Raw genomic sequence first — 27454 nt, 5'->3', positions numbered from 1 at the left:
AGGAGCAGACAAGCGTCTCTTGTTAGACCATCCCGACAGGAATTCCCATTAAGAGGGCTGAACTTAGAATATGGAGCAATAGCACTCCATATGGGCAGGCCAGCCTCAAAGTCCAACATTATTATTTTTAAAAAAATAAAAACCCCTGTGCCTAGAAATGTCCGATCCAACACCAATAAAAATGAGGCCATATGGAAAGAGTGATTTTCTTCATCCAAGCGAGGTGTTAATGGATTGTTTTTTTGGAGTGGGGGAGCCCCTCCCCCAAATCTTGGAGGCCTTGCGAAAACAGATCAAAGGTCACCTTGTGGCTACGCTTTGTTCAACACTCCCCCCCCATTGTAAAGACAGGAGACTGTGCCCTTTCTGTTGTCAACTTCTCTTTACCAGAACTGCTCCTGCGCCTTTATAACAGCAGCTCTTCCAATGTAGCAGATAAAAGTTCTTCCCCACGGTGTACAGAGAGAGTCAGGGTTCAGCTGCTGTGTCAATGTGAGTCGTGCCAATAATAGAGCCACAGGAACAGGTGCTGTGGGGGAAAGTTGGCAACCCTTTCTCCAAGGAGTTGCCTAGATCAACATGTTCTTAAGCTGTCCTGACAAGAGAATAGTCTCGGTGGTCTACAAAAAGCCCCCCAGTCTTTGGAGGCAAGACTGGGAAACGGGGCCTCCACAGTGGTGGCCCCATCTTTCTGTAATTTCTTATACAGGGCAGCAGCCGAGCTAGGTTTACTGATGAGATTTTAAGTTTCAACATTTCACAGAGGTTTCAGGATGGCAAGTAGATGGGCTTGGTATCTAAAACTTGAATTTTCAAAAGGTTGTAGCACTTACCCCTTTCCAGTCGCCCCAAATACCTTCTTTTTAAACTGAGAGTAATGGAAAGTGATGGCCAGTGAAAGCTATTTAAACAAATAAATTTGAGCGAGGGGAGGGAGAGGGGGAGAGTACCAAAAAGGTCCCTAAAGGGGGCATTTGAAGGGCACTCTTGGTGGTGAATGGCTTTTTTTGCTAAAATTGCAGTTTGCCTGTTGTCATTGCCCTCAGCTGCCCTCACTTGCCTTCGTGGGTGTCATTCATGGGAGACACCTGGCTTGAGAGCAGTACATGTGAAAAGGAACTAGGAGTCTTGGTAGACCACAAACTTGACATGAGTCATCAGTGTGATGCAGCAGCTAAAAAAGCCAATGCAATTCTGGGCTGCATCAATAGGAGTATAGCATCTAGATCAAGGGAAGTAATAGTACCACTGTATTCCGCTCTGGTCAGATCTCACCTGGAGTACTGTGTCCAGTTCTGGGCACCACAGTTCAAGAAGGAAACTGACATGCTGGAACAGCCTGGAGAAGAGAAGGTTAAGGGGTGATATAGTAGCCATGTTCAAATATATAAAAGGATGTCATATAGAGGAGGGAGAAAGGTTGTTTTCTGCTACTCCAGAGAAGCGGACACAGAGCAATGGATTCAAGCTACAAGAAAGAAGCTTCCACCTAAACATTAGGAAGAACTTCCTGACAGTAAGAGCTGTTCGGCAGTGGAATTTGCTGCCAAGGAGTGTGGTGGAGTGTCCTTCTTTGGAGGTCTTTAAGCAGAGGCTTGACAGGCATATGTCAAGAATGCTTTGATGGTGTTTCCTGCTTGGCAGGGGGTTGGACTGGATGGCCCTTGTGGTCTCTTCCAGCTCTATGATTCTATGAAACCTACATCCGGCCCCGATCTGATGATCTGCTTGAGTTTGTTCCATGAGTCCTGATTTGTCCTGATCTAGGCAGAAGAAGCAGAAACTGCCAGGAACAATAACCATGAACAGGATTGAATATTCACATGGTGATGTTTCAGGACCACCACCCCTCAAAAACGAAAATAAAAACGGGAACATTGTGCAGAACCTCTGTTTGGCTGCTTCTAATTTGGACCCTGCTGCTCCTGATTATTTTTTATTTTTGTGGGCTGGGACAGAACCATTGGTCCATCTAGCATTGGTCCATCGGCTCTGCTGTGACCCATTCCATCAGGCTGCCTCAGTGGGAGAGATCGGAAGCAGAAGGCTCATTCCATCAGCTTTGCTGGAGGCCCACTTCCATCAGGCACCTCCTGCCCATTGCCAGCTGGTCAATATTAGGAGCAGTCGTTTAGAAACCGATGCTTGAGTTTCAATTTTCCTCTTCCCTCCTGCTCCCTTTCCCCTTGTGTGCTGTGTGGTGAGTTGTTTTAATATTGTACGTCTGCGGTTCGGGACTGTCTTGTTTTCACTGTATGTAAGCTGCTCTGGCCGTTTTTCTGGCTGAAAAGCAGGGTAACAAAGCCTCTAATTTAATAAATAAATAGCACTGTCTGCATTGATCAGCAGCATTCCTGGCGAAGTCAAATTGCTGGAGAATCACAGTGCCTGCTGTGGCTGCAGAGACCGGGAACTCGCAGCTGCTGCCTCCTGTGTTGTTTTTGCTGTGTTCGCAGCACCAAAGTGATCTCCCTGGGGCAAAGGCCTGTGTCTGGGGGTCCTGGGCTGCCCTGACCACAAGACTCCCCTCTTGGCTTCGCTGAGGTGATCCAAAGGAAAGCAGAGCAAGACGTCTGGCACCACCTTGGCTGCCGGAGTTGCCAGAAGGAGGTGTAGAAGGTACTGTTGAATTGTCTTGGGAGTCCACTCCACATCAGCAGTGGTGTCCAAATTTTTTCCAAAGAGGGCCAGATTTGATGAAGTGAAGGGCCGTGAGGGCCGACCAAATGGTTTTTAGGATTGAAGTTGTTGAGCTTTTTTGAGGATTAAACCGACGGCGGGCTGCTGGATTAGGCCCCCGAAACGGACTTTGGACAAGGGGGACTCTCCTTCCTTGGATATTTTTAAGCAGAGGTCGGAAGGCCACCTGTCATGGATGCTTTAGCTGAAATTCCTGCATTGCAGGGGGTTGGACTGGATGACCCTCGGGGGTCCCTTCCAACGCTACAATTCTGCCTCAAGGAGGCGGAGGTTCAGGACCAGAGTTTTCCTTCTTCCAGATTTGCTACCTTCCCAGGTTGATGAGCCCCCTTTATCCAATTGGCAACAGCTGTCCAGGATTTCAGGTAGGGGGACATACCGGCCCCACCTGGGAGATGCTGTTGGGGAGTGAATCCTTGGACCCTTCTGCAGGCAGAGCGGTGCTCTTATCTACGGGGCCCAAGTTGTAGCTCTGTGCCAGGGGGGAGTAAGGATGGCTTGCCATATTTTAGGTCAGCGAATCAATAAAAAGCCTCCCCTCTCCAGTAAGGCCAAAGTCTAAAATTACTGAACTGCATCACTGGCCCCCTCTTAAAGCTGCCAGTTGGTCGCAGTACAAATTAGTTTAGCCAGGAAAGAGAATTCCAAGACTCTGCTTTTTCGGTAAGAGGAGGTGATGTTCTCCTGCCTCCTGGACGGGGTCTGGAAGTTATTTTTCTCTATGTGTGTGTCGTTTCTCTTTTTTTGTGCGTGGCAGAAGCATGCATGCGAGACCCGGTAGCCAGCGGATGGCCTTCAGGGATGCTTTTGCTGAGCACACGGCGTCCCAACAGGGTGAGATCACTCCTTTCCTTTATTTTCCTTGGAAAAACACACTCCCTGAGCCATTCCTCTGATGGTTCGGGGAACTTGCGGCTCTCTCCAAAGCTTGCTCTCCCCCCCAAACAAAGCCTTTACCCGCAGAAGCTGAGGACAAACACACCCCAGCGGGCCAGGTGGCTCCTCTCTGACTTAATGAAGAGGAGCAAGAGGAAGGAAAAGGAGCTGGGAAACTGAAGGATGCTGCAGAGCTGCCCTACTGGGTCACTCAAAAGGTGGGTCTACTCCCAACACAATCCTGTTCCCCACAGAGGCCAACCAGGTGGCTCAGGGAAGCCCACAAACAGGGAGGGAACAGCTCTCTCTCATCATCGCTCCCTGGCCCTATCTCACAGGTAGATTGCCCTGGGACATGGAAGTTCTGCTTAGGCCCTGGCAAAGGACGTGGAAAGAAATGTGTCGGTTTGGACCAAAGCCGTGCCTGCTCTGTGTTCAGTTCCTGAGCATCTCTAAGGAATGTGGTCTGTCTGAAACTCCACAGCAGCTGCTGCCAGTCAGTGTGTGCAGCCCAAACGAAGCCACATAGACCAGCTGCCTGATTCTGTATAAGGCAACTCCTTGCGTTCTTATTCTTATCCTGATTCATGCAGTGGAATGCTTCCAGGAAGGCGAGCAAGGTGACGGAGGTAATCCAGGGCTAGACTGACTCTGTGTGTGGAGGCCTCATTTCTGCATTGTGGTCTATGTGGGGCTACCTTTGAAGGTGACCCGGAAACTACAATTAATCCAGAATGCGGCAGCTAGACTGGTGACTGGGAGCGGCCGCCGAGACCACATAACACCGGTCTTGAAAGACCTGCATTGGCTCCCAGTACGTTTCCAAGCACAATTCAAAGTGTTGGTGCTGACCTTTAAAGCCCTAAATGGCCTTGGTCCAGTATACCTGAAGGAGCGTTTCCTCCTCCATTGTTCTGCCTGGACACTGAGGTCCAGTGCTGAGGGCCTTCTGGGGGTTCCCTCGCTGCGAGAAGCCAAGTTACAGGGAACCAGGTCCTCCCACCACTGGGGAGCCAGTGTGGTGTAGTGGTTAAGAGTGGTAGACTCGTAATCTGGGGAACCGGGTTCGCGTCTCCGCTCCTCCGCATGCAGCTGCTGGGTGACCTTGGGCTAGTCACACTTCTCTGAAGTCTCTCAGCCCCACCCACCTCACAGAGTGTGTGTTGTGGGAGAGGAAGGGAAAGGAGATTGTTAGCCGCTTTGAGACTCCTTCGGGTAGTGATAAAGCGGGATATCAAATCCAAACTCTTCTTCAGATGTCAAAGAGAAAAACAACTACAGTACCAGACTTTTAGAGGACACCTGAAGGCAGCCCTGTTTAGGGAAGCTTTTAATGTTTAATAAATTATTGCATTTTGATACTTCTGTTGGAAGCCGCCCAGAGTGGCTGGGGAAACCCAGCCAGATGGGCAGGGTATAAATAATAAATTATTATTATTATTATTATTATTATTATTAGCCCACCTAACTGAACATCCTGCCTCCCACCATGGCTAATGAGATGCCTCTGGAAATGCCACAGTGAGGGCAAGAAGGTAAAAGCCACTGCCTAATGCTTGCCAAAGGGACCCAGGTGGCGCTGTGGGCTAAACCACTGAGCCTAGGGCTTGCTGATCAGAAGGTCGGCGGTTCGAATCCCTGTGACGGGGTGAGCTCCCGTTGCTTGGTCCCAGCTCCTGCCAACAAAGCAGTTCGAAAGCACATCAAAATGCAAGTAGATAAATAGGAACCGCTATAGCGGGAAGGTAAACGGCGTTTCCATGTGCTGCTCTGGTTTGCCAGAAGCGGCTTTGTCATGCTGGCCACATGACCTGGAAGCTATACGCCGGCTCCCTCGGTCAATAATGTGAGATGAGCGCGCAACCCCAGAGTTGGTCACGACTGGACCTAATGGTCAGGGGTCCCTTTACCTTTACCTTTATATCTTAAAATATGCTTCCCTTCACTCTTTCCATGGTTTCCTATCTATTATGTTTTAGCTGCATTTTCTTACAGTCTATAGCCCATCATTCTCTTTCTAACTGCAGCCAGCCAGATGCCTTCAGCAGGTCACCGGAAGACCCTGCAGTTGTAATAGCTATCTCTTGCCCACCCTAACAAGGTTATATGACCCCTGTCTCCAGCAGTGATCTGCACACATAGTCAGAGGCTGTAGGAGCAGCAGGTGGGAGCTAGGTCTGGGCCAGGGCTCAGAGCTGATTGCAGAAGGTAGGGAGACCATCACACCTGAGGTGGTTGGGCAGGACTCCCCAGAGGAACTTTCCAGGCCACCAAGACCTATAAGGCTGGAGACTGGACCCTGGTGAGCACCTTTCCTTTCCCAGCACATCACCAGTTCAGGAGCTCTTCAGGAGGGAGGCTGTGGAATGGGGGAGGAGTGCTCATCTTCAGGCCAGAAGGTTGGTCCTTTAAAGCTCTGAAGGTCTCCACAGGTGAGTTTAGCCTGGAGGCGGCAGTTCCGACAGAGGTACAAAAGGCCTTGGTCTACTCCCAACCTCTGTCAGGGGGCTTGCTTGGAGCTGTCCGTGGTTCAGCAACCTTTGTCCAGCCTTGCCGCTTTCCCCCAGCGGCTCTGGCATTGGACCAGAACACGACAAACCTCTGCTGCAGTGTGTGTGTGCGCTGGGTAAGTTCACTTAGGGAGGAGGGTCTCCTGAAACACAGCTAACCACCCTCTGCTCTCTGCCCACAGTATCTGGTCCTTTACCTGGCAGTCATGGAGAATGGCCAGTGTTCTTAGACCTCTGCTCTGCAGCGCGACTAGCTCCCTATCAAAAAGCTTGTAAGTATTGCCGCTGGCTAGTTTTCCTTCCAATAGTTGGGCATCGAACCCATTTTCTGGGGGATACTTTCTGTATAACGAGATTCCCCTTCCCCAGCTTTTGGTTGGTCTCTGGTGATGTCCACCTCTATTCTAATTCTCTTCTTCCTTAAAAAGAAGAAGCTGTTTGCTCAATCAAAATGCCAATCTGAGAGTGTGTGTGTGTTGATAGATAGATAGATAGATAGATAGATAGATAGATAGATAGATAGATAGATAGATAGATAGATAGATTAGATCAGGGGTCAGCAAACTTTTTCAGCAGGGGGCCGGTCCACTGTTCCTCAGACCTTGTGAGGGCCCGGACTATATGTTGGAAAAAAATATGAACGAATTCCTATGCCCCACAAATAACCCAGAGATGCATTTTAAATAAAAACACACATTCTACTCATGTAAAAACACCAGGCAGGCCCCACAAATAACCCAGAGATGCATTTTAAATAAAAGGACACATTCTACTCATGTAAAAACATGCTGATTCCCGGACCTTTCGCGTGCCGGATTTAGAAGGTGATTGGGCCACATCCGGCCCCCGGGCCTTAGTTTGGGGACCCCTGATCATTAGATAGATAGATTAGACAGACAGATAGACAGATTCAGGATGGAGGGCAAGGAAGGAAGAATTGAGTCAAGGGGATAAAGCGAGCCAGGAAATGAAAACAGTATTATTACCATAAGGCTGATTTCTGGTAAAATGTCGGGATCCAAAACAGAAAACGTGATGCCAAAGTGTGTGTTTTTGTGACCTCCCACAATTGGGTCAGAAGTCCCGTGGTTGTGTGTGTGTGTTGTGTGTATTGGGGGAATATCAAGCATCAGCCGCAGGAATTGCTGGTTTTTGCCATCTCTTCTTGCTCCTATTGTCCAGCACTGGTCCATTTCATGATTTCATCCCCACCTGACCTGTGTTCCTTCCACCTCCTCCTCCTCATCCCACGGAGTGTTTCCTTTCCATCGGTTCCTCTTTCAAGCAGTAGCTCAGCTACCGCCTAGGAACTCAGCCCAGGGTTCTAAGAAGAGGAGGGGAGGAGAAAGTGATTGTCTTTTAATTGAAAATGACATGAGTAGCAAAGGAAAAAATGTCTGATGTTTCCTGCCAGGCCCTTTTAACAGCTCCTCTGGGCGAGCGATTACGCCATGCTCTGCGTTGGGTGGCGGTAGGAGAAGCAAGCTCTGGCAAGCCCCGGCAGGGCCGTCTGCAAACCTCATCACAATGAACCATTTGGAGAGTGAAGGGAGGAAAGAGGAAAAGAACGGACAAACACACAGGAATCGGCATCCTCTGTGGCCAAAGTAAATGAAGCCCACCGGAAGACCAGCAACAAAGCGGCCCAGCCAGATGGGTGAATCGGATAAGAAGGTTGTGGTTGCGGTGGTTGTTTTAACAGCCCTTGTCCAGATTGCTGGCTTGTTTGGAAGATTCAAGACAAGACTACAAGCCAGGACTTCCTTCACACAACATATAGCCAATGTCCACCAACTTGGATGGCTTTGAAAGGGCACTCGACAAATTCATGGAAGAGAAGGTTGTCTATTGATGGCTAGTGGCTACAAGGGCTCTGCTGTGGCTCCAGGTGCCTCCAAGGCTGGAGGCAAGTGATGTTTCTGAATACCAGTTACTGCACGAGGGGAGAGTGCTCTTGGGTTGAGATTCTGCTTGGGGGCTTCTCACGGGGGCATCTGGTTGGCCACTGCTGTTGGGCAAAATACGCACCAACCGAGTGGCAACAGCGGCAGGGTCGACGAAATAACAAAGTCGTCTTCAGTATCTTTGCTTGCTTTTATTTACAATTATATACACCACACTCCTCTACTCCATTCCTCTCATTTCACAATACATCACCACCACCACACCCATGAACTATTTGGGTAGCTTAAATACAGAATTCAAAATAGTCAATTACCCAATCACATGACAGTAAGCAAACTCTACCTTCAATTATTCAAATTAGCAAAAGCTCACAGGTGTGCTATCATTCAGAACAAGATTGCAAACACACATCCCTGTGTAGCACCATTGACCACATCAGTCTTAAAGGAAAAACCTAACAACTGCGAGAACAAGATACTAAACTAGATGGCCTGATCCAGCTGGCTCATCTTCTGTACACAGGTTCTGTTGTGGAGCCAAAAGTCTTTGTGCGGGCGGCAACATGAGAACGGGCCTTTTCCGTGGTGGCTCCCCACTTGTGGGATGCTCTCCCCAGGGAGACTCACCTGGTCCCTTCATTTACATATATTTAGGCGCCAGGCTTCCTCAACCTCAGCCACTTCTCTAGAACCAGGCTTTGTCTGATTAAAACCAGGCTTCCTCAACCTTGGCCCTCCAGATGTTTTTGGCCTACAACTCCCATGATCCCTAGCTAGCAGGACCAGTGGTCAGGGATGATGGGAATTGTAGTCTCAAAACAGCTGGAGGGCCGAGGTTGAGGAAGCCTGGATTAAACAATCTGTGGCCTTTTAAACATGTTTGTGGGAGGAGTTTTTTTAATTAAAAAAATGTTACGTATTTTTGTGTTTTTATACTGTAAACTGCTATGTGATCTTCGGATGAAGGGCGATATGGAAATTTAATAAGTAAGAATAAGAATAACACTTTGTTGGCTACCATCCAAAACATGCAATGCATAAATAATAATAAAAAAGAACCCCATCACTTAAAATGAAACAATCTGCTTCAGTGAAAAGTTCACTCTGTTTGTTTCTTCGGCAATACCAGCCATCGTCTCCAAAAAAACACTCAACACAACCTCAGAGTGCTTGGCAGAAGGGCAAGCTTTACAGCTGGCACCAAAATAAATCATTATTCTAATCTCCACTTCCCCCAAATCAGGTTCCAATAGGGTTTCATCCCAGTGAGGTGTGTCTCAGGATGCCGACTGCTTGATCTTCTTTCCACAAGCACTGCCCATTCGTTTGTTCATTTGCTCCTTCAGCCATATGGCGGGCTGTGAAGGTTTCCCAAGTTTAGCCTTGGGCCCTGAGCGATGCTTCGCTTCCGTCCACATAAGCTGAACATTGTTAATTCTGTACAGATGGGTGGATTGTACAGATTCCCCAGACTCTGCAAAGGTCTCTCTCTCTCTCTCTCTGGCCAAACTCTTCTGTTGCTCAAGGAGGAGTCTTATACAAGGCGTCTCTTTGTATATAGCTGCTTCGGCCGCCTGCGGTTGACAGAGGTGGTCCAGCTTACCTTTCCGTTCCTCCTTGCCTACTGAGTTAACTGCTGCCCTTTTGCTTCTGCGACACTAGTCCCTTTCTACGGAATTGACGCAATTCATTTGCTCAAGTTATTATAGGGGAGAATCCGGCTGGCTTTGCTGCCAGGCTCCTGTATTCTCTGTGTCTTCTCTGCATCGCCTTCCTGTCTTCTTCCACTCACCAAGACATGGGTGTTTAGGCTGGGTCCCCCCCCTCCCTTGACATGTAGCCTCTATAGAGGCACTCTACAGAGTGTCAAAGCAGCACTGAGGTCCTGGTGGAGAGGGGGCTGTTCCACTCCACATTTAATTTTAAGGGAAGGGTCACAGCTCAGTGTGAGAACACATAGAATCATAGAGTTGGAAGAGACCACAAGGGCCATCCAGTCCAACCCCCTGCCAAGCAGGAAACACCATCAAAGCATTCTTGACATATGGCAGTCAAGCCTCCACTTAAAGACCTCCAAAGAAGGAGACTCTACCACACTCCGTGGCAGCAAATTCCACTGTCAAACAGCTCTTACTGTCAGGAAGTTTTTCCTAATGTTCCTAATGTTACAAAATCTGTAAAATGTATAAAACTAAATCCAATTTATGCTGCAGGTGCAACTGATCAGAGGGCACACTTACACACATGTGGTGGCAATCTGAAAAAGTTAAGGGCTTCTGGGACTTGGTTTTTGAAGAAATGAAGAAAATCTTTAGATATAATTTTGGGGGGGAAACAGAAGCCTTCTTGCTGGGAATAATTGATACAGATATACTCAGAGAAGACAAGAATCTATTCTTTTATGCTGTGTGGCAGCTAGAATGCTGATAGCAAAAATAATAAAAAAATTAAAAAATATATAAAAAATGGAAAAAAGAAACAATTCCATCCAAATGAGAATGGCAAGATAAATTATTCAGTTACATTGAACTAGCCAGACTGACAGACATGATCAGGGGCCACAGCAAACGAAAACTTCAGAAGTTGGGAAAATATAGTGATTATCTGAAGAAGCAATGCCTGCATATTACTTCTTGGACTTGTTTTAATTAACTTCTGTAAACTGATGTAGGGTTAGAATAAAGACAATCAAAACAGAAATTAAATTAAAAAGAAGATTAAAGAAAGCAGATTACTATGGTTGATATTAGTCCCGCATAGAGGACGAAGGAAGTCAACAAAGAAAATGGAGTCACATTTAGGTTAATACATATCTTTATTTTTGAGATATGTTCCTTTTTTCCTTTTTCGATTTTCATTTTCACGTTTATATATTATTTGTATTTTGTTTGCAATATATTGTATGTCTATGTGTTGCTTTATGTTTGTTTATCAGCATATAAATAAACTATTAAAAATAAATAAAGTCTTAATTTAATTTTTAAGGGATAGTCCCGTGATAAGAGCCTAAGGCGCTACAAGCTTCAATCCTTTGCATCTCCATGAAGGGGCTGGGAAAGACTACAGTTGAAGCCCAAAACATCTGGATGACACCACTTTGTGAAAGGCTGGGGCAAGATCTGGGCCAAGAAGCGCAACCATTTCCCCAAAACGGAGCATGCCGGTAAGCATGAATAACATGTGTCTCACAATGCCCTTTCTACTCGACACCTTTCCTGGGTTTAAACTCCCGTGTCTCGGAAAATCCCTTTGCCTGCTTGCCCAGTGTTGATTGGAATTGCAATATGTATTTAGGGTGAGAGGAGTGAGGAATGTGTATGAACCCATTGAACAGCATATAGAGTCATAGAGTTGGAAGTGACCTCGAGGGTCCTCGTCCAACCCTCTGCAAGGCAGGAATCTCAACTAAAGCATCCCTGACAGATGGCCATCCAAGTTCTGCTTAAGAACTTCCAAGGAAGGAGAGTCCGCCACCTCCCAGGGAGACCATTCCACTATCCAACACCTCTTACTGTCCAGAAGTTCTTCCTGGTGTTTAGCCGGAATCTCCTGGCCATGGTTGTCTGCTGCAGGAAAAATAAAATCTCTTGCAATACCTTAAAGACCAATGAATTTGTTGTAGTATCCTCTTCTTCTTCTTTGGCGATCACTCGTATCCGAGTAAGATTGTCTTCCATAAACACGGTTTTAACAATGGGTCCATAAGTGACTGTGGAGGCCACTTCTGGATCCCCACGTCCTTCCACAGTGGGGGCATTGGTTTCCAGGCGGGAGTTGATCACGGTGTGGATTTGCCAAGCGTGCCTTCCTCTTAGCACGTTTCTCCCTTGCGTCCTGAGTTCGAATGTCTTCAAAGCCCATGGCACCTTTGGTAAAGGCTGTTCTCCAACTGGAGCGCTCTCAGGCCAGTGTTTCCCAGTTGTCGGTGTTTATACTACATTTTTAAAGATTTGCCTTGAGACAGTCTTTAAACCTCTTTTGTTGACCACCAGCATTACGCTTTCCATTTTTAAGTTCGGAATAGAGTACTGTAGTTGCTTTGGAAGACGATCATCAGGCATCCGCACAACATGACCAGTCCAGGGAAGTTGATGTTGAAGAATCATTGCTTCAACACTGGTGATCTTTGCTTCTTCCAGTACACTGATATTGTTGTTTAGTCGTTTAGTCGTGTCCGACTCTTCCGTGACCCCACGGACCATAGCACACCAGGCACTCCTGTCTTGCACTGCCTCCCGCAGTTTGGTCAAACTCATGTTCGTAGCTTCGAGGACACTGTCCAACCATCTCGTCCTCTGTCGTCCCCTTCTCCTAGTGCCCTCAATCTTTCCCAGCATCAGGGTCTTTTCCAAGGATTCTTCTCTTCTCATGAGGTAGTCAAAGCATTGGAGCCTCAGCTTCACGATCTGTCCTTCCAGTGAGCACTCAGGGCTGATTTCCTTAAGAATGAATAGGTTTGATCTTCTTGCAGTCCATGGGACTCTCAAGAGTCTCCTCCAGCACCATAATTCAAAAGCATCAATTCTTTGGCGATCAGCCTTCTTTATGGTCCAGCTCTCACTTCCCTACATCACTACTGGGAAAACCATAGCTTTAACTATACGGACCTTTGTCGGCAAGGTGATGTCTCTGCTTTTTAAGATGCTGTCTAGGTTTGTCATTGCTTTTCTCCCAAGAAGCAGGCGTCTTTTAATTGATATTAGTTTTATACACTGATATTAGTTCGCCTGCCTTCCCAAGTGATGTGTGAAATTTTTCAGAGACACTGTTGATGGAATCGTTGTAGCATCAAGCTGCATGTGACAAGAGTGGACTTTTCTGCATGGGCATTTATGCCAAGGGTATCTGGTGTGGCTCCCTCCAGATTCTGTTGCATCAATCCTGCTCTGAGCACTGGTCACCCGGCTGCGGCTGATGAGAGATGGAGTCCAGATCGATCTGAAGTTTACAGCATGTTATTCCTTGAAGGAGAACTACTTGAAAAGGATTTACAGGTGGTGTTTAAATCCAAGTAGACTTGCTAAGATGTGTAAGACTGAATCAGATAAGTGCTGGAAATCATGCAATGAGGCGGGGGGAACGTTCTTTCATATGTGGCGGACATGTAAAAGGGTAAAAGAGAATTGGGAAATAATCCATAATGAACTGAAAAAAATGTTTAAAAGCACCGCCCCCCCCCCAAAAAACAGAGTCCTTTTTGTTGGGGATAATTCAGATGGAAATTCCCAGGTGTCAGAAAGAGCACTACAGCAGCCCATGTTTCGTTAGCCCAAAAAATGGAAAATGAACAAGGTCCCAACTAAAGAAGAATGACAACGTAAACTGATGGAATATGCGCAGCTGGCAGATCTAACGTATAGGATAAGAGAACAAGAAGAACATTCGTTTAAAGAAGATTGGAAAATGTTTATGGAATATAGGGGGGGAATTGTGTACACTTGAAAACGTTGGCAGCATTAAAATAAATCCAGCAGTGTAAATAAGTTTTGATGGAAGTAATAATAATGGAATACCGAATTTTCTTTAGTTTATATAAAATATGCAGGGATTTCTGCTATGTAAAATGAACTATGGAAAGAGAAGGGAAGTCACTGATATTTTAAGGTTAATAATAATAATAATAATAATATATTATTATTATTATTATTATTATTATTATTTATACCCCGCCCATCTGGCTGGGTTTCCCCAGCCACTCTGGGTGGCTTCCAACAGAAAAATAAAACACAGTAATCTATTAAACATTAAAAGCCTCCCTAAACAGGGCTGCCTTCAGATGTCTTCTAAAAGTCTGGTAGTTGTTTTTCTCTTTGACATCTGATGAGAGTGTTGTAAAAATTTGCAGAGCTACACGGTCCTAGAATTAAGTGGATCCTTGACCCAGGAAGAGTCCAGGTATCCTGGCAGGCAGACGAAGTTTGAGCGTCTCCTGCCTACCAAATAACAGAGGCCAAACCAGGACGTACGAAGCAAGGTACTTTATTAATTAAATAATAAAGCTATTGCAATAGCGATCCGTCCACACAAGCAAGTTGAAGTGAAGGGACCCCGAACAAAGGAAGCTTCACAAATTTATAGGTTTCATTTCCAATAGTACAGAATTGCATAAAAGGTGGGGAAATGGGTTCTGGGAGGGGGTAATCGCGAGAGGACAAAGGGGTTGATGGAATTCTTGATGTAAGATATCATGGTGATAGTCCAGGTAATGATTATGCATGTCTCCTTATTGTTTGACAGGAAGACTCTGCGGATGTGGGAAGATTGTTGATAACACCTGTTTATCAAATAAAATTGTTGTTCTCACTGAAAGTGTGTATTTGAGTCGTGCTCTTTTAGACTGGCTAGGTGGCAGTGTGGTATCAAGAAGAAGTGGAAACAGTCCGTAAAATATGTTGTGCCACAGAGGTGCCTATTAACTTGCAACAAAGTTTATACAAATATTCAACGTTTGCAATAGAGAGAAAAGACTACACTTAAAGTTAAAGAAGAAGAAGATATTATACAGTAACTAATAATACACAGAGAGGATACAATTCTAACAGCGGTAAAACGTTCACAGTTCAGAGCGATGTTTGACAGCTTATAACATTTTATCAAGGACAACGAACTAAAAGCTTAGAAGGGTGCATAAGTGGAAACCTTTGCAAATAGTAGAGTCAAACAATTAATTCTTCAGGATGGCAGGATTTTTTAAACAGGTACAATTTGATAGAAAGGTTCAAGGTATCAGTGCAAGGTTATATTATTGCGGTTTCGTAAATAGATACAGTTTCATACAGAGTAGAGAATAGGGAGATGCATCGGGTAACATGATAGAGGACACCATAACATTACTAAAGGAACAACGGAATAGTTTATTAGGGATAAATATATATATCTTAAAAAGGTCCATGGTTCAGCTGAATCTGGGTCATGAAAAGTACAAGGGAGGGCACCTCAGGCGGGGATTTGGGAGGGTGGAAGTTCCGAGAATGGGTGATCGTTATCGTTTTTGGTTATCTGGCTGGAGGTGCGATTATGCAAGTTTCCATGTGGGTGTGAGACAGGATTTAGCAATGGGTTATGTAAAAGGGTGCGTGTGTTTTCCAAGAGGTCTGGAGGAACTGTCTGGGTCAGCAGGGGATTAATTTACCTTGATACGGCAGAATAGGCTTCTCTTGACTTTTGAACCATGAAGTCAAGAAAATGGCTTCTCTCTGGCTAAACTGTCCCCTCTCTGTACATTGGTAGTCTCGTAATGCATGGGGGCAAATTCCTCTTACCCTGCCCCTTATAACAAGAGTATTGTATAAATGAATACTCTAAATTGTGAAACACACACACACACACACACACACAGACAGTGCTCTTTTTTCTTAAAAAATGTTTGGGGGTACTCTCATTTCAAGAAAACCACCATTTTATAGTTCAATTGTGGTTCCAGCTGTTTCATCCCTCTGCTGCTGTGATCTGGGCTTTTGGGCTGAAGGTGGAAAGAAAGGGGGAAAGGAACAAGAGAGAAACAATCCAGAATTGCAGGATCATTTATCTTACTTTCCTTTTTCGTCCCCCCAGGCCACTTAGCATAAAAGCTGCTACTGACTGCTGGGTGTTTATACTGAATCACAGAGAAAATAGAATGTCCTTCAACAGCCCTCTGGTGGAAGAAGAGTGAAATGGAGTGGGTAGAGATTTTTCTGCCTTTTCAAAAAGCACTAAAACTAAGGATCTGCCCCAGTGAGATCGGCAGTACAGTGGTACCTCGATTTATGAACACAATTGGTTCCGGTAGTCTGTTCATAAACCGGAGCGTTCATAAACTGAAGTGATCTTTCCCATTGAAAGTAATGGAAAGTGGATTAATCCGTTCCAGACGGGTCCGCGGAGTACTTAAACTGAAGCGTTCATAAACTGAAGCGAACTTTCCCATTGAAAGTAATGGAAAGTGAATTAATCCGTTCCAGATGGGTCCGCGGAGTACTTAAACTGAAGCGTTCATAAACTGAAGCGAACTTTCCCATTGAAAGTAATGGAAAGTGGATTAATCCGTTCCAGACGGGTCCGTGGAGTACTTAAACTGAAGCGTTCATAAACTGAAGCGAACTTTCCCATTGAAAGTAATGGAAAGTGGATTAATCCGTTCCAGACGGGTCCGCGGAGTACTTAAACTGAAGCGTTCATAAACTGAAGCGAACTTTCCCATTGAAAGTAATGGAAAGTGAATTAATCCGTTCCAGATGGGTCTGCGGCGTTCGTAAACGGAAAATTCGTAAACCGAGGTGTTCATAAACCGAGGTTCCACTGTAGATTCAGAGAAGAAAGGACTCATTCACACAAAAAACGCTGGTGGGTTTTCATGAGGAATTCCTCCCCTCTACTTCAAAATCACAAACTGAGGTGGAAATGTGGAGCACTGAAAATGAAAGAATGAGAAACTGAGAAAAACTGAAATGGATAGATTTCTAAAGCTTTCCCAATCACCAGGTAATTCTACTCACCTTGGCTTCTCTTGGCTTTTCTCCAGCTGGACATACTTCACTTCACTTCTAATTTCTGACTTGTAATGAATCCACATCACCAGAGACAGATTGAAGGGACTGTTAGATTTTGCCTTCTCATATATGGGGAACAACCTGTGTGTGTGTGTGTGTGTGTGTGTGTGTGTGTGTGTGTGTGTGTACACAAAATATGTATGCGGAAAAATAGACTGTTAGACCTTTAAAATACACCCTTGTGAATGCCAAAGCTTCCCTCTTCCCCCAGCATAGGAAAAGACCGCATGTTTGGTAGCCTAAGCTAAGAATGGTTTACTTACAAATTCTTCAAAGGTCAGATTCCATACAGCAGGCATGTCCAACAGGTAGATCATGACCTACCGGTAGATCACTGGGCATCAGTGGTAGATCACTGGTAGTCCACTGGCTTCCCCCAAAGAAGCTCAACAAGTTTGGCTCCCCTTAAAAAAACCTCATCATTTCTGCCATGCACCCCTAAAAAATGTGGCTTTCCCCCCTCTCTAAAAGAAGTTCAACAACTTTTGACCTAAACCCCTAAAAAATGGGCCTTCCTCTTCCCTAAAAAAAGCTCCAAAAAGCCCCAAAAGGGGGTAGATCAGTGCCAGTTTTTAACTCTGTGAGTAGATTGCAGTCTCTTAGGAGCTGGCCACCCCTGATGTATATGACACACTCTTTATATGCCAATAAAGAAGATTAGATATAATAGAATCATAGAGATGGAAGAGACCACAAGGACCATCCAGTCCAACCCCCTGCCAAGCAGGAAATGCAGGAATCTCAGCTAAAGCATCCTTGGCAGATGGCCATCCAAACTCTGCTTAAAATCCTCCAAGGACGGAGAGTCCACCGCCTCCTGAGGAAGTCCTGTTCCACTGGAAACCAGAGGAGGGGAGAATGCCACTGAGCTCAGGGCCTGCTTTTGGGCTTTCCACAGTCATCCAGTTGGCCACTGTAAAAACAGAATGCTAGACTAGATAGACCCCCGTTGGGTGGGTTTTTTGGGTTTTATAAACAAGAATAATGTTATACAAATAAGCATACCAAGTTTTCTCATGTCATTTGTGTGTCACAAAAAATGTGGAGTAATACCTACAACCTATGTTTCATTATCCGTGGTCAATGTATAAGATCTTGGCTTATGACTTGGTTTAAACAATTAGGATATGTAATATATCATCGTCGACACATACTATGTTACAGTCATACATAAAACAATAGAGAAAAGATGGCATAGGTACAAAACATAAACATATGATAGTAATAATAACGTATCTATATTATTTCTATATTATTTAAATCGTCTATATCTTAAATTACGCTTCCCTTCACTCTTTCATGGTTTCCTATCTATTATGTTTTAGCTGCGTTTTCTTACTTTACTAAATTATTTTCATTACCTTATATAACCTCACGTTATAACATCAACTGCTGAGTGTTTTTTCAACCTGTTATGATTGATATAGGCAAAAATCTGCCCTTATTCCCTTATTGGGTTCTCCATCGGTTGGAGAATATAACAGAGGCCAACCAGAGAAGTTTGAGAAGCAAAGCCTTTATTTTCGCTGTTGCAACAGGGTCCTTCCTCTCACGCAGGAGAACAAGGAAGGAACCCCAAACAAAGGTGTCCTGCCCTTAAAAAGAAATTTGAAATTGGTTTCAGCCCACCCCCCAGAAGCATCACCCATACATCACAGAAGGGGTGTAGCCCAGGACCGCCCTCCCTAGATTCATCATAGGTACATCATGAAAGGGGAGGTCTGGTGGCAGTAATCTGAGCATCCTGGACCCTGCCCCCTGCCCCCAAAACCTAATCAACAAAAAAGAGAGATATTTACATTTCCCTGTTTCCCAGCCAAGTTAATCACACGCTTTTTGTCTGGCACTCAGGTATCAGGATACCAGGGATTATCACTTTAATTCCTGAGACAATGAGAAGGTTCCCCCCACCCCCCTTCTTCCTTGCAGAGGAACACCTGGTCAGAGAGAGAGAGTCAAAATGGTGTCAGTCAGGCCTGTCTTCCTGTGCTGCTTCAGACATGTTTCTGTACATTCATGTACATGTTTTATGAACAATTATATATATATATATATATATATATATATATATATATATATAACCTCAAAATTCTTATAACATGATCATTTTGTTGTTATAAATATTTCCCCCCATATAATCTGTATATAATATCCAATCCTCTTTCAGCCTCTTATCATCTTTATTTCTTAATCTATCTGTCATGCTGGCTAGTTCTATGTAATCTAATATTTTGAGATGCTATTCTTCTCTTGACGGTACTTGTATCTGTTCTCCATTTTGGTGCAAGTAGAATTTGAACAGCCGTTGTCACATACATCCATAACGTAATTTGGTTCTCCAGGGGATTTCTGTTGTTACTATTCCCAGAAGAAAAGATTCTGGATTTTTTTTTTTGAATGTTCTTTTAAACATTTTCTTAAGTTCATTATAAACCATGTCCCAAAAGTATTTTCTTATCCTACACAACCACCATAAATGATAGAATGTACTGTTTCTTTGCATTTGTCACTTTTAGATTTAAACATTTTAGCTAATCTGACTGGTGTCAGATACCACCCATGGATCATTTTTAAATAGTTCTCTTTAAGCGCCTAACAGGCAGTAAATTTTAAAAATTGCTCCCATAGATTTAAGTCAATATTGTGACCCACATCTTGTGCCCAACTGATCATGGGTGATTTCACTAGTTCTTTTGATTCTTTTTTACCTTAGATAATATTTCTTTTTCAAATTGTGATGGTTGTTCTGTGAACCCCCGTTTTTTGTCTGCCTTAAATTTAGAGTTAATTTGATAATAATTTAACCAGTCCGACACATAATCTTTAATCTCTTCTATTTTTTTTCATTTTTGGTTCTCCTTCTGAGAAATCTAACAACTCACTGTCCCTTGTCTCTGCTTCCATCAGTGATAACCACCTTGGTGTTTTGTTTTCCAATAAGTCTTTATATTTTCCCCATACTCTAATTAATTTTTTTCCTAATAACATGGTTGGAGAGAAACATTTATGTATTCCAGCTTTGCCATACCAAATGCATGCGTGCCAGCCATGTTTGACGTAATGCCCCTCTAAGTCTAACAGCTGCGTCTTTTCCAGCAGTCTCCGGTCTTTCATCCAACATAGGCAGGCTGCTTCAAAGTACAATTCTAAGTCTGGGAGTGTGAAACCTCTTCTATCCTTTATATATGCATTCTGCCCCATATATCTAGGTCTTTTAAAATTTTGTTTCAAGTCTTAATATAATTATCCTTGTAGATATTATGATTGCCATTAACCACACTCCTAAATACTTCACTTTTTCCTCTATTTTCCAGCCGATAATTTCTAATTTCCTTTTAAGGTGCTCATCCATGTTCTTAACTAACATTTTAGTTTTTACCTTTGTTTATTTTAAAGCCTGCCAATTTTCTGAATTCATTTATCTCCTTTATGAACTCTCATACGCTTTCTAAGGGTTGTTTCAAAGTTAAGACTGTATTGTTTGTGAAGGCTTTAGTTTATAGCAGGCATCCCCAAACTTCGGCCCTCCAGATGTTTTGGACTACAGTTCCCATCTTCCCCAACCACTGGTCCTGTTAGCTAGGGATCATGGGAGTTGTAGGCCAAAACATCTGGAGGGCCGCAGTTTGGGGATGCCTGGTTAATAGTTTTGTCTGCCCACTCTTATTCCCCTAATTTTATCATTTCCAGATTTTGCAAATGCGGCTCTGTAGCCCAAGTAACCGTACAAAAGGCAATTTCATATAGTGTGGGTTGTTGTTGGGGAAATGTTTGCAATAATAAGAATAGTGAAAATGATATGGAGAAATTGCATCCTTTTTAAAAGCATTTTTTCTTAAAGATTTCTTGAATTACAAAGGTGTGTGCAGTGTCTCTCATATTTTTACATGTATCATTTTTGCAAATCAGTTCCATTTGTTAAGACACTAAGAAGAAAGAGGGAAAGCGAGGTAGATAGGGGGTGGGAGGGTGGATGGGGGTGGGATTAGGTGTGGATGTGAGAAATTGCATCTTGTTTAAGTGGGGGAGGGAACTGTTCTGTATTAAAAACGTGTGCATTAAATTACAATTCCACATGCAATGTTGGTGAGAATTTTCATGCAGGCCTTTAAAAAAAACAACCAGCTTTAAACTGGAGGAAACATGATTTTGACACCTCTGCTCAGCCTGACGACCGCCAGCACACCTGCTGGGGGGTTGTCCTATAAAGATCCTCCTCTTTCTCCCCGCCCCCCCCCGCTGCTTTTTCTCCTCCTCCTCCTCCTCCACCTGTCCGTCATGTGCCACAGACCCTCCTCCCACAAGGAGGGATTTGATGTGAAGGCAAGGCTATCTCTCCTGTTTCCCCCTCCTGCCCGTTTGCAGAGGTGAATTTCTGAAGGCAGGAAGGAAACCTTTGGCTGAAAACCCTATAGCTCTCATCCGGGGGGGGGGGGAGTGTCAGCTGGATAGAATCACAGCAGCAGCAGCAGAAAGTGGGTTGGTTTGGGGTGGGGTGCGGGGAACATTGCATGGGGTTCCCAGACAGATATCGAGCCTGCTTCTTCCTTCCTTCCTTCTCTTAACAATCTTTTGCCATCTCGCGGAGCCCGACTGGTCCTTGCGGATAAATGAGGTGAGATGCTCTGGTTTCGTATGCGTTTATATTTTTTGCACCAGTCCTTTGAGGAATGCGTTTTTCAGGGAAGAGAAATGGAGGCGGGGGGAGGTACTGTGCAAAGAGGAAGGGAAGCGGGTGGTGGAAATGGCCAAGGAGCCTGGGAAAAAGAAGCAGCAGCGTCGCCGAACAGATCAGCCAGGATTTGCAAAGCTTTAAGGAGATTTGCATGCGAGCCAAGGGTTCTTGCAAGCAAGCATAGCAACGGCAAGGGTTTGTTTGCATGTCGGTTCGGTGGCAGTCGGGGCACCGGGGGAGGGTTGCCCTCTTCTGTGGCTTGTGTGCTGTTCTTGCTAAAAATAATAATAATTAGGTGCGTTGCCATTTCTGCAGGAGGTTGCTGCAACCGCCCAGGGAGCCATTAAGGGTGGGGGGGGGGGGAGAGAAGGGAATTACTCCCCCCCCCCAGCTTCCAACGCATGCATTTGAAAGGGCAATTATCCAAGCAAGGTCAGGATGCTTGCAGGAGGGCCTGGGATGGACGCTGGTCTCTTATCTGTGTGTGTTTTTGTGGAGTCAGGCTCTTGTGCATCTTGGCTCAGTATTGCTGCACTGACTGGCAGCCACCCTCCTCCGGGGCTTCAGGCAAAGGATCTTCCCAGCTGCCATATACAAACGGATTGATCCATCTATTTCAGTACTGCCTACACTGGCTGGCAGCAGTGGCTCTCTAGGATTTCAGATGGGGGTCCCCACCCCCCACCCCAAGATGCCAGGGGATTGAACCTGAGGCCCGCTTCATGCAAAGCAGATGCCCTACCCCAGAACTCTGCCCCTTCCCTTAAAAACAGAGCAAGATTCTAGTCCTCATGGACTGAATTAAACAGAAAGCTGCCTTCTGATGTTCCATCTAGTTCATCACTCTCCACATTGACCGGCAGTGTCCTGCTGGGGTCTCTGGCCCTACCTGGATATGCTGCCAGAGGTTTAACCTGAGACCCTGAATAATGCAACTACAATATGAACTATATTATATGCACCAGACCAGGACAAATCTACAATGTCCAGATTTTTTTTAAAAAAGCATTCCTTCTGGTCTGCACCCCCCTGGGGTTTGGCACTTGTGCTATCCAGAAAGGTTGTCCTTACCTTTATTGATGACACCCTATAACCGATGCGTTTATCAACATCTGCCAACAGCCCTTCAATTTTAAAAACACGAGGGTCCCCTTCCCCTGACGCCAGAACTTCCCAGGTTATGGTGGTAACTCAAGGCCAGGCATCCCCAAACTTCGGCCCTCCAGATGTTTTGGACTACAATTCCTATCTTCATAGAATCATAGAGTTGTAAGAGACCACAAGGGCCATCCAGTCCAACCCCCTGCCAAGCAGGGAACACCATCAAAGCATTCTTGACATATGGCTGTAAAGCCTCTGCTTAAAGACCTCCAAAGGAGGAGACTCCACCACACTCCTTGGTAGCAAATTCCACTGCCGAACAGCTCTGACTGTCAGGAAGTTCTTCCTAATGTTTAGGTGGAATCTTCTTTCTTGAAGTTTGAATCCATTGCTCCGTGTCTTCCCCGACCACTGGTCCTGTTAGCTAGGGATCATGGGAGTTGTAGGCCAAAACATCTGGAGGGCCGAAGTTTGGGGATGCCTGCTCAAGGCCATAGCTTGGCAGTGGCTAATAATTTAGAGCAGTGGCTAATAATTTACAGCAGGCACCCCCAAACTGCGGCCCTCCAGATGTTTTGGCCTACAACTCCCATGATCTACAATTCTCCCATGGGAATTGTAGTCCAAAACATCTGGAGGGCAGAAGTTTGGGGGTGCCTGATTTAGAAGGTCTTACCTTCTAAATATCTCCTGTAGCGTAAGTGGCAGGTAAGAAACGGACTCCACTGTGTGAATCCTGAATTTGAACCCATTAGCTTTTTTCTTTGTGGACAGGTTCCCCCCCCCCATCCCCCTGGATTTAAATCTGTATTGTTATTTTGATAGCTCAGTTGGTAGAGCATGAGATTCTTAACCCCACCATTGTTGTTGTTGCTGTTGCTGTTGTTATAGCACCCTATATTCACAGGTCTCAGGAAGGGTCACAGGATAAAACCACAGTACAAAAAACACAAAATGCATAATAAGAATAAGAACAAAAACAAACCGATAATCCCCTCTCCTGCAACACATTGAAAAGGGCGTTGGATGTCAGTTAGCCAAAGGTTTGGTTGAAGAGGAATGTTCTTGCCAGGCACCTAAAGGTATATATAATAGGTCAGCAAACTTTTCCAGCAGGGGGCCGGTCCACTGTCCCTCAGGCCTTGTGGGGGGCCGGACTACTTTTTTTTTGGGGGGGGGGGAAATGAACGAATTCCTATGCCCCACAAATAACCCAGAGATGCATTTTAAGTAAAAGGACACATTCTACTCATGTAAAAACACGCTGATTCCTGGACCGTCCGTGGGCCGGATTTAGAAGGCGATTGGGCCGGATCCAGACCCCAGGCCTTAGTTTGCCTACCCATGGTATAGATAATGAAGGTGCCAGGCGAACCTCCCTGGGGAGAGCATTCCGCAGCCAGGGAGCCACTGCAGAAAAGGCCCTGTGATTGTGTTGCCTCCCTCTGGACCTTTTGTGGAGGAGCCACATACACATTACAACGGTTGGGCTAGATGACCCTCGTGCTCCCATCCAGCTTTGCAATTCTGTGATTCTGCAAAAGGAGCACAGCAAAGACTTCGCGGGGAAGTGTGGCTTTGGCATGTCACAGCCCCCCACCCCCCAGCTTGCAAGAGGAATGGTGTCTTTGGCAGCCATGTTGCAGCCCCCTCCTCTCAAAACACCCCAGACAAACCCAGATTTATATGTTTAAAAGCATAGAATCATAGAGTTGGAAGAGACCACGAGGGCCATCCAGTCCAACCCCCTGCCAAGCAGGAAACACCATCAAAGCATTCTTGACATATGCCTGACAAGCCTCTGCTTAAAGACCTCCAAAGAAGGAGACTCCACCACACTCCTTGGCAGCAAATTCCACTGCCAAACAGCTCTTAGTGTCAGGAAGTTCTTCCTAATGTTTAGGTGGAATCTTCTTTCTTGTAGTTTGAATCCAGGTGAGGTCTGACCAGAGCAGAATACAGTGGTACTATTACTTCCCTTGATCTAGACGCTATACTCCTATTGATGCAGGCCAGAATTGCATTGGCTTTTTTAGCTGCTGCATCACACTGTTGACTCATGTCAAGTTTGTGGTCTACCAGGACTCCTAGATCCTTTTCACATGTACTGCTCTCAAGTCAGGTGTCTCCCATCCTGTATTTGTGCCTTACATAATTATTGCAGTACATAATTATTGCAGCCAGGGTGATGTGGATTCTGTGCCAACATTTATGAAACCACAATAATTGGCCTTGAGAAGAGAAATCAAACCCTGGAGAATTTTAACTCAGTTTTCCTTACCCACCCTCACTTTTTTAAAAAACAAACAACAACAACACCAAACACCCCAGGTTTCTAGACCTCAAGGTAGCCAGTACGCTTGAAGCCACGTGGTGCTGGCATTGGTGGGTGGGAACAAGAGGACTCACAAGTGGGTGGAGCTCCAGTACCATAATTCATGGAGGCTGGCAGAAATGGAATGAGTTGTGTGCATTTGGCGAGTCCAAAAAAATACTTGCAGTGGGCATCGTTTAGAGACATTGTGGGGTTCAGATTTTAGTGAGTAGGGTTGGAATCTGATGCACTTCTTTTTTAATACAGAGTGCAGGGCAGCCTGATGAGAGAGACCTGTCAGTATTAAGGGGTGAACATTTACATTTTTGGACCTGCCATATCCCGAAGTTTTGGAGTTGATAAATTCTGTTTATTTTCTGCGTTTGCACCTCCTCTTGCAGGATTCCTGTTTATGGGTGAGGGATGGAAAATGGGAGAAAGTTGCTGAACTTGGTGCCCACTCTGTGCCCCAGTCACTCCCTTTTCCAGAGGACTTACCGTCTTCAGATCAAACTAGGTGTAACAGCAGTAGGCTCTTAACGTGCCAGAGTTTGCTAAAACTCTTATAAAACTATAAGAACTTCCTGACAGTAAGAGCTGTTCGGCAGTGGAATTTGCTACCAAGGAGTGTGGTGGAGTCTCCTCCTTTGGAGGTCTTTAAGCAGAGGCTTGACAGGCATATGTCAAGAATGCTTTGATGGTGTTTCCTGCTCGGCAGGGGGTTGGACTGGATGGCCCTTGTGGTCTCCTCCAACTCTATGATTCTATGATTCTATATGAACTTGTTTGGGTTGAAAGCAGTGTTAGAAACTCAGATAAACAAACGAACAAACAAAAGTCTCTTTAAAACCAAAGTTGCAGTAGCCAAAACGGAATGCCTAGTTGCTATTTTGGGGCAAGATGGCTCTAAAATCTTATTTTCCAAATGATGGACTGAATGTGATGGATTCTCAGTTAAACACCCGGCTAGTTCAGAGGACAACCTTGAGTCAGGTTAAGAGCTTTGAGAACTTAAAGAAGAACAGTCACTTGATCCCAGGACAGTCCACATATCTATTGGTCTATTCCGACCTCTTCTTCTTAAGGGTGACTCAAACCATTCATAACGTAGGAATATCCTTCCCAACTCTGAGCAGGGCAGGGGGGGAAGCGAAGGCAAGCAACAGCAATTACTACAACGCTCTTCACTGGTCCTGCTCAAGCTACACAGGAAAAGCATTTTGGTTGCTGAACTTCATTCCGATTGTGCAGATAAAATATAACAAATAGAAGTCTACAGGATGCGGTATTAGTGTGTGAAAACAGTGCAAGTCCAAGGATCCCTAGATGGGGGAGATGTCAGGTGCCATTGTGTCGCCCAGGCATCTTCACTTGGCCCATAGTCAGGTGCCTAAAGGTAAAGGGACCCCTGACCATTAGGTCCAGTCGTGACCGACTCCGGGGTTGTGGCGCTCATCTCGCTCTATTGGCCGAGGGAGCCGGCGTACAGCTTCCAGGTCATGTGGCCAGCATGACAAAGCCGCTTCTGGCGAACCAGAGCAGCGCACGGAAACACCGTTTACCTTCCCGCTGGAGCGGTACCTATTTATCTACTTGCACTTTTTGGCGTGCTTTCGAACTGCTAGGTGGGCAGTAGCTGGGACCGAGCAACGGGAGCTCACCCCGTCGCAGGGGTTCGAACCGCCGACCTTCTGATCGGCAAGCCCTAGGCTCTGTGGTTTAACCCACAGTGCCACCTGCGTCCCAGGCTCCACCTGCGCCCCAGGCTATATGTGCCTGGTGCCTGTCTAATTTTGAACACTGGTTGAAAGTCCTGTTTGAGGGCTTCCCTTAGGGGCATCTGCTTGGCCACTGAGGGGGCAGGACGCTGGACCATGGGGCCATCCAGCTGCGGGGCTCTTCTTATGGAACCTCCAGGTCTAGAGGCAGTCTATCTCGATTCCTAGCTTCTTAAGGGCATTTGGCCACTGTGGGACCAGGATACTGGACTAGATGGGCCCCCTTTGGCCTGATCCAGCCAACCCCTTGAGGCGGAGGGGAATCACCAGCTGGGACATCTTGATGGGGGGGAGGCATTGTGGCCCCCTTCCTATCTGCCCGTTGCTTCGTGGTGAATTGGCAGAGCCATCTGGCTCCTGTCAATACGCCTCCATTGGCTTAGGGTACAAGGCGTTTAACCGGTTTACCTTCCCACTGCCAACAGGAGCAGGGTAGGAATTGTTGCCACCACCTCCCTCGGATCCAGAAGTCATCCCAGCGATGTGGGCGGTGCTGTGAGCCACGTCGTTGAGCCTTGTGCTTCCCACCCTCGCTTTCAGGGCCTGGGAGAAGGCTCGAGCATAGGAGCCCTTTGCCCATGCTCATTGGGCAGGAGTGCGCCGGTGCTTTTGAAACCTTCCAACTGAAGGTGACAACAGAGGCTTGTTGGTGGTAGCTCCGAACAAGCGTATAAAATTCCTTGTACGTTCTCTGCAGGCTTTGGGCTAGAGGTAAATGGGTGCAATTGCCCCTCGGATCCCATTTTTTTAGGGACATGGGAAGCTGCCTTACACCGAGCCAGACCCTTCATTGGCCCACAGTATTGTCTGCACTGGCCGGCAGCTGCCCTCCAGAGTTTCCATGCAGGGCGTCTCCTCCTGGCCTCATCTGGAGAAGCCAGGGATTGAACTATGGGACCTTGTGCACGCAAAGCAGATGCTGTGTCTGTCTGCGCTTCTCCCTCTTGGGAATGTGGACTGGAGGAATGTGTGTGTGTGTTTTATGCTGAACAGGCAGAGCGATGCAGTTAGATAATGATAGACTCTGAGTTTCATAGCCTTCCACACTTCCCTACCTCCCCCCCC

The 27454-nt window shown here is 45.8% G+C and overlaps 1 protein-coding gene and 1 long non-coding RNA gene across 2 annotated transcripts in view; both read left to right on the top strand.

Annotated features, from left to right (window-relative positions):
• Positions 1-3617: 3617 nt before the first annotated feature.
• Positions 3618-16589, top strand: LOC118087974 (uncharacterized). The gene is made up of 4 exons (XR_004692886.2): positions 3618-3794; positions 6269-6358; positions 10976-11153; positions 15545-16589. It is a non-coding gene; the product is annotated as an uncharacterized LOC118087974 (long non-coding RNA).
• Positions 16590-20888: 4299 nt separating this feature from the next.
• Positions 20889-27454, top strand: part of ABHD8 (abhydrolase domain containing 8) — a 28653-nt gene continuing 22087 nt past the window's right edge. The window contains exon 1 of the mRNA XM_035119341.2: positions 20889-21136. The gene's annotated coding sequence lies outside the window, so the exon portion shown is untranslated. The remainder of the gene's footprint in view (positions 21137-27454) is intronic.

The sequence above is a fragment of the Zootoca vivipara genome, chromosome 6, assembly GCF_963506605.1.
Source record: "Zootoca vivipara chromosome 6, rZooViv1.1, whole genome shotgun sequence".
NCBI lineage: Eukaryota > Metazoa > Chordata > Lepidosauria > Squamata > Lacertidae > Zootoca > Zootoca vivipara.
Note: the sequence above shows the minus strand (reverse complement) of the source record. Positions and strands in the feature narration are given on the sequence as shown.